Source organism: Vulpes vulpes, chromosome 6 (assembly GCF_048418805.1).
Source record: "Vulpes vulpes isolate BD-2025 chromosome 6, VulVul3, whole genome shotgun sequence".
NCBI lineage: Eukaryota > Metazoa > Chordata > Mammalia > Carnivora > Canidae > Vulpes > Vulpes vulpes.
The window spans coordinates 11430557-11437288 of NC_132785.1; the positions used below are offsets into that span (position 1 = coordinate 11430557).

A 6732-nucleotide genomic window follows, 5' to 3' on the forward strand; every position below is an offset into this window, starting at 1 on the left:
TTTTAAATGAATGTTTATACCTAACAAAAAATTAGAAAATTAAAAAAAATAAACTTAAAGAAATACATGGATAATAGTTACAGCAAAGCGTATGCTCTAATAATGGAGTAAAAGCTGCTTGGATCTCCATGGTACCACCAACTGGGGAGATTTTAGTTCTAAACAAGCAGAAGGATGATACAGTCTCTTGCCATGATTAAAACTGTGTAAAACACCATAGATGTGCTCCTCAAATACTTTGCCAAGTATCTTTCTAGGGCTACTACAGCTACTGCGTGAATGGATTGGCCTGAGTGGTTATGTCCTTAATGTGCGCACCATCGAGAAGTTGACATGTCTTCTCACACACTGGTAACTACTCTAATTCACTTAGAGTCCTCAGAACATCTATTACTTTTCCAAATACTGTATATTTCATGTCCAAATGTGACTGCTTGCCATGGGTGAAGAACTGAAATCCACTGGTGTTTGGGCCATTGTTAGCCGTAGGTACAACACCTCTAATACTGTGCTTAAGAAAGTGGCTATATTCATCCTCAAATTCCTTGCCCCAGATACTGTTACCGCCTCTTCCTGTACCTGTCAGGTCTCCTGTTTCAACTGTAAAACCCTTGATATGCCTATGAAATATGCAGCCATTGTAGTAATTACTGGTACTAAGAGCCAAAAAAATTCTCACAAGTTTTGGGTGTCCTCTCACAGAAGCCTTCTATTTTAATATCACTCACATCTGTATGCAGTGTCACTGACATTTTTCTTCTTGATGGTTTCAGGAAACATTGTTGCTAATTTCTCACAGTCTTATCAAGAGAAGTTAGAAAATGAGTCTCACTTCGGGTAGCACAGCTGTTGTTAAAACAGAAAAAGATGTAATCTCAGATGCCCGTGATTCAAAATTACTGTCTTCAGGCTACCCTGCATTTTTATTTTGAAGTCCACTGAAAATTAGAATTCACCTATATTTACTATCTCCATATGTGGGCAGTGTCTCAAAGTATTAAATAACAGAAGACAATCAGGTAAAAGGAAAGAAACAGGGGGATTAAAAAGAAGCATGCTTGACTTTCATAAAGTCAATTATTTGATTTCTAAACATTGTAAGTTAGCATTATACAGAAAATTCACTTTGTTAGGACAATAAGGTACAGCGGAAATAAGAGGAAGATATGGTTTCTGGTTTTATACCACAATTCTCCCCCTACATTACTGCATAAACTTGTACAAATCACTTCACTTCTCCTTGCCATAATTTTATCTATTAAAGATGGACCTTTAAAGGAGAAGGTGTATGTTCCAGGTATCCATTGCTGTGGCACAAAGGACCACAAAACTTAGTGGTAAAACTCCCTCAACCATTCAACTGTGTCACACAAATTTTCTGGGTCAGAACTTCCTTCCAGCAGAGATCGACTGCCTAATTCTACTGTTCCATGTGGCGTAATAGAGGCAACTTGATGATATTCAACTATTAGTCTGATTGAAAGGTGCAAATTGCAAAGTCCCATATCATGATTTGGAGGGTATATCTGAATGGCTGAGCTCAACTGGAATTATCAGGAAAATGCCTAAATGTGGCCTCTTCAGTATGGCAGCTGCACCCTCTAGTTAGATTTTTTATATGGTAGGTCAGGGTGTCAAGTGAAGAAGGTGGAAGTTGAGTGATATTTGAGAATCTAACACCACTCCTGCCATGCTCTAGTGGTTGAAGCAATCTCAACCACATACGTATTCAAGGAGAGGGATCATTAACCCGCATACCCATAAGAGAAGTTTCAAATAAATAATTTGCTTCCACACTTAAACCACTGTAGTACATGCCCTGTTTATAACAGTGTTGATCTTCCTCCCTGATGCAAGAACCACCAAACGTCTCATTCTGTTGTGTTCCGAAGCTCAGGTTCAAGATCCAGAATCACCATTTAAATCATATCTAGCTATAAAAATATCTTGGTTTTGTGTTTTTTTTTTCCCCCGCTTGGATAACTGATACTCTTAGACTGTAGATCTGTGAAATGAAGAGACAATTGATCTGTCTCCCAGCCACCTAATGTCCCACGATGAAATGGGCACAGGGTAACCGTAGTAAATATTCCTTTTCCAGAAAGAAAATAAGACATAGCAAATCACTATCATGTAGCAATTCTTAAATAGAATCTGGCAGATGTTTTCATTTCCCAATTGAAGTTTAGTCTTGGTCTTTGGGTATAAGTCTATGTAGCTTTTGGCTTTGGTCCTACCCTCTAAACACTTCCTTTTCTATAAAATCTGTTTTCCATAAAATCTAGTTTTCTTAGAATGCTTCTTGTATATAGAATTTTGATTATCTCAGGGTCTTAACTTTTTTTTCCCTCTTTCTGTCCTGTTCAATGCTAATATAATTCCTTTGAAATCTCATGAATGTTTTGTGTGTCAATTTCTAATCTGCGCCATTGGACAAAACTAAACCCATAAATCTTTTTGAGGTAAATCTTTCTCTATCTTGATTTCCCTGTAAAGCTGTTGTTTGTCCACTAAGCACTGTGGTCTGTCTTAGAGTATATAATATGGTATGCCCTATTTCTTTTTATTTCCGAGAGGGTACATTTGATGCAGCCTTAAATCCTTCTGAAAGTCTTAAAGGATCTTACAACCACAGGGTGTGTTCTACTGACAGTGCATTAGCTTTTAACTCTACCCTAAGACCATCTCTTAGAGGACCACTCGCTGGTTGGAACAGTTGTCCTAAGCCCTTTACATCCCCTCCATGTTCAATTAGTAGTAGATTATTTCATCTCTCTTTTCTCTCATTTTTAAAAAGACAACTGGAAGAAAAATGTAGCACTTTCAACACTTAGTCCAGAGATCATCTTAACTAGATTATCAAGTTTATTAAGTATATTATATATTTTCTAGATTACCTGGGTAGAAGGAGTGCCAAACATTCTACCACCTCTTAGTAGTTTTTTAATTTTTTTTCAATCTCCTTTAAGTCCTCTAATCCCTTTAAGGCTTGTCAGACTTTTGCCTGTTGCTGGCCCCCAGACAAAAGCCACATATTTTAGATTTTGTAATGTTAGCACAGTGCTTCCATGGACCAAATCCTCTTTACCTACTAGTGTCGTAAAAATCAAAACAAGACAAAAAAACCTATCCAAAAGTTAGTTGTTTGGGGCACCTGAGTGGCTCAATCAGTTAAGCATCTGCCTCTGACTTAGGTCATGATCTGAGCATTCTGGAATCAAGCCCCACATCAGTCTTGCAGCTCGGTAGGGAGTCTGCTTCTCCCTCTCCCTCTGCCTGCCACCCCTCCTGCCTCGTGCTCTTTCTCTTTCTTTCTCTGTCAAATAAATAAAAATAAAATCTTTTAAAAAGTTAGTTGCTTAAACCAATAATTATTTTATTATATCTCATAATTTTATGAATCAGTAATGCACCTGCACTGAACTGGACGAGTCTCCTCTTGCATGAAGTTTTGATGGAAGTCACTCAGTTGGCAGATGTGCTGGAGTGGAGGATCGAAAACAATTCTGGTCATGTGATACTTCATTGGGAATGGCAGGAGGCTAAACTCAGCCTCCAATGGTGGCTTCTCCAGCATGCAACCACCTCAATGTGTGGAGCTTCTAACGGGGAGTATCTCAGAGCTTCAACACCAAGGGTTCTAGCTATCACCTCTTGATGGGAAGAGTGAAAAGAATGTGTAGTCCTGGTTTAAAAATGCCAAAATTAGGCGTGATGATCACTCACATCCTTTTTGCTTCTAAAATATTTGTTTCAACTGTTGGTGGGAATGTGAACTGGTGCAGCCACTCTGGAAAACTGTGTGAAGGTTCCTCAAAGAGTTAAAAATAGACCTGCCCTACGACCCAGCAATTGCACTGTTGGGGATTTACCCCAAAGATTCAAATGCAATGAAACGTCGGGACACCTGCACCCCGATGTTTCTATCAGCAATGGCCACAATAGCCAAACTGTGGAAGGAGCCTTGGTGTCCATCGAAAGATGAATGGATAAAGAAGATGTGGTTTATGTAGACAATGGAATATTACTCAGCAATTAGAAACGACAAATACCCACCATTTGCTTCAACTTGGATGGAACTGGAGGGTATTATGCTGAGTGAAATAAGTCAATTGGAGAAGGACAAACAGTGTATGTTCTCATTCATTTGGGGAATATAAATAATAGTGAAAGGGAATATAAAGGAAGGGAAAAGAAATGGTGGGAAATATCAGGAAGGGAGACAGAACATAAAGACTCCTAACTCGGGGAAACGAACTAGGGGTGGTGGAAGGGGAGGAGGGCGGGTGTTGGAGGGAAATGGGTGACGGGCACTGAGGTGGACACTTGACGGGATGAGCACTGGGTGTTTTTCTGTATGCTGGTAAATTGAACACCAATAAAAATTAATTAAAAAAAATAAAATAAAAATAAATAAAAAAATAAAATATTTGTTTCAAAAGCAACAATAAAAGTTTAGAATAGATCTGAAATAAAAGGGAAAACATTTTAACTTTTCACAAGTTATAAGCATCTAAACCTGCTGAAGCATTAAATAGTCTACAGCATTCATCTCTCAAAAGATTTAATTCCAAAGATAACTGTAGGTGATAAAGACATTTATAGCTGAGATTGGATGGAAAATACCTAAAAATATATAACTTTATATCTATGTTTCTATAAAAAATGGCTACATTGCTTATTACCTCTTGTCATGAAATGGTTTTCTCCACTAAAGCCTATAAACAAAATCAAAACATTTCATTCTTAAAGTTGTATTTTCAGCTATTTTGATAATATGTAAAAGATTATTGCCAGGGAAGTTTTAAATGCAATTTGTTACTTAAGATAAAGTTATCCAAATCAATAAATGATATTCTCTTCTTGATATGGTTCTGTGTGGTACCTGAAATAATAAAGCCATAGAAATGGGAATAATCTTAGAGATCATCTTGACTAAATCTTTTCAGCCACAGATGAAAGAACCAAGCCCTGGAGGGACTATGAAGCTTGTCTAAGGTCTCTTAGCTGGTTAATGGGTAGAGTCAAGGGCTTTTCCTATGACCATGATGCCAATAGTGCCCTTGAGAGAAATAAGCTTCTCAAATGATACTATTCCCTTGCAGTTATTTTTCTTTAACACCTCTTTCTTTATCTGTTGTACATAATGTTTAGATCAACCTTACTGAGTTGAAACAAATTCTAATCAGACTGAATTAATAAAAAATTACTGTTTTGACATATTTTAAAAAGAATAATAGATGATGTAAATATATATACATGTTTCTAGAAGTAATGAGGCCCCAGTAAAGAAAAAAAGTGTCTACTGTTATTTCATCCAGTATCTAAGGAGTCATGGATTTTCTGCATAAGAAGCTATCATAAAGCCTATCTGTACTTTTGTCCCAATTTATTAGTCTCTTGTGAACCATTCTGGAATACATTGTGAGTTTGAATACTTCTAGTGATAGGTGCTCATTATTTTTAAGAAGAAAAGAGAGAATTTTGGTATGATAATTATAAACATTATTATATACTACATTTTAAAGGACTGTCTCCAACAATATATGTATATATGTCTTATTAAAGATAAGATTTAGTCTGGTTTGGTTTGGTCTATATGCCATCACAGAATATGTCACCGTTTTCTTTTAAGATGAACATCTTCAAATATTTGAAGAAAAGCATCAAGTAGTGACTGCTTCATAATTTAAATACACCATTCTCTCCATTGGTAAAGATTCTAAAATAGAATATATGCGAATGGATGGTGATTAAACGATGCTGGGCATCCGACTAAGAGGACAGCATTATGAATTACAACTATTTCACCTCTACTCTATTTCTCCCTATTCCTCTAACAGAATGCTTTTATCACTTATATTTATTTTTTAAAGATTTTATATGCCTTTATACTTTGCATATAGGTCTATAAAACTGAGATTTATATATTTTTAGAAAGGGTTATATTTTGCTGAAATTGTACATTAGGGAGGCAATATTTTTCATGATAAGATTTGAAAAGTGAGGCCTTGTAGATTACCCACGAGTTAGAGATATGTGGCAGAATGAGAAGTCAGAGATACTTAAAGCATGAGAAGAACCCAGCCCACTGCTAATGCCTTGAAGGTGGAGTGAAGAGGCCACAAATCAAAGAACACAGGGACACAGGAGTTCCCATTCAAGATTATAACATAGGAGTTTTCATGAACAAACTGAATCTACAGCTGTGTATGGAACAATTTCCTTTGAAATAAATCCAGAAACTAGCTGAGAAACTCCTATACATCAGGTGAACAAGAAAAGCAAAACAAAAAACAGCAGAATGGGTCTTGACACATTCTCGATTACTGGGAACCACTAAAAGTAAAGAAGGCTGCTTGGACAATCACAAAGGTTTGAGAGGCAACCAAGAGTTAGGGCCAGGCTGATTAAGTTTAGGCAGTATGCCTCAGATATTAAGATCCCACAGATTATACAGTACTGACTGGACGAAATGATTGAAAATAAACTCTTCCAAATTGGGGAAAAGGTTGCATTTGTAGGACCATACTTCTAATCACTTTGATGATTTTTTAAAAATAAGTGGGTTTTCCTTTTGACTGAAGAAACGTTGTTTTAAATTGGGAATAATGCAGTGTGCTCATAAAACCAATATACGAGCTAGTCATCTGGGAAAGTTATTACTTTGAGTCAGTAGGGGCTGGCATTGTCTGCTCGCTTGATGCTATGAGCGTTCTGGAATCACTGCAT

The 6732-nt window shown here is 36.8% G+C and overlaps 1 pseudogene; it reads right to left on the minus strand.

The window, feature by feature from the left end:
* Window positions 1-268: 268 nt before the first annotated feature.
* LOC112928051 (peptidyl-prolyl cis-trans isomerase-like 3) lies at window positions 269-752 on the minus strand (annotated as a pseudogene).
* Between the last annotated feature and the right edge of the window lie 5980 nt (window positions 753-6732).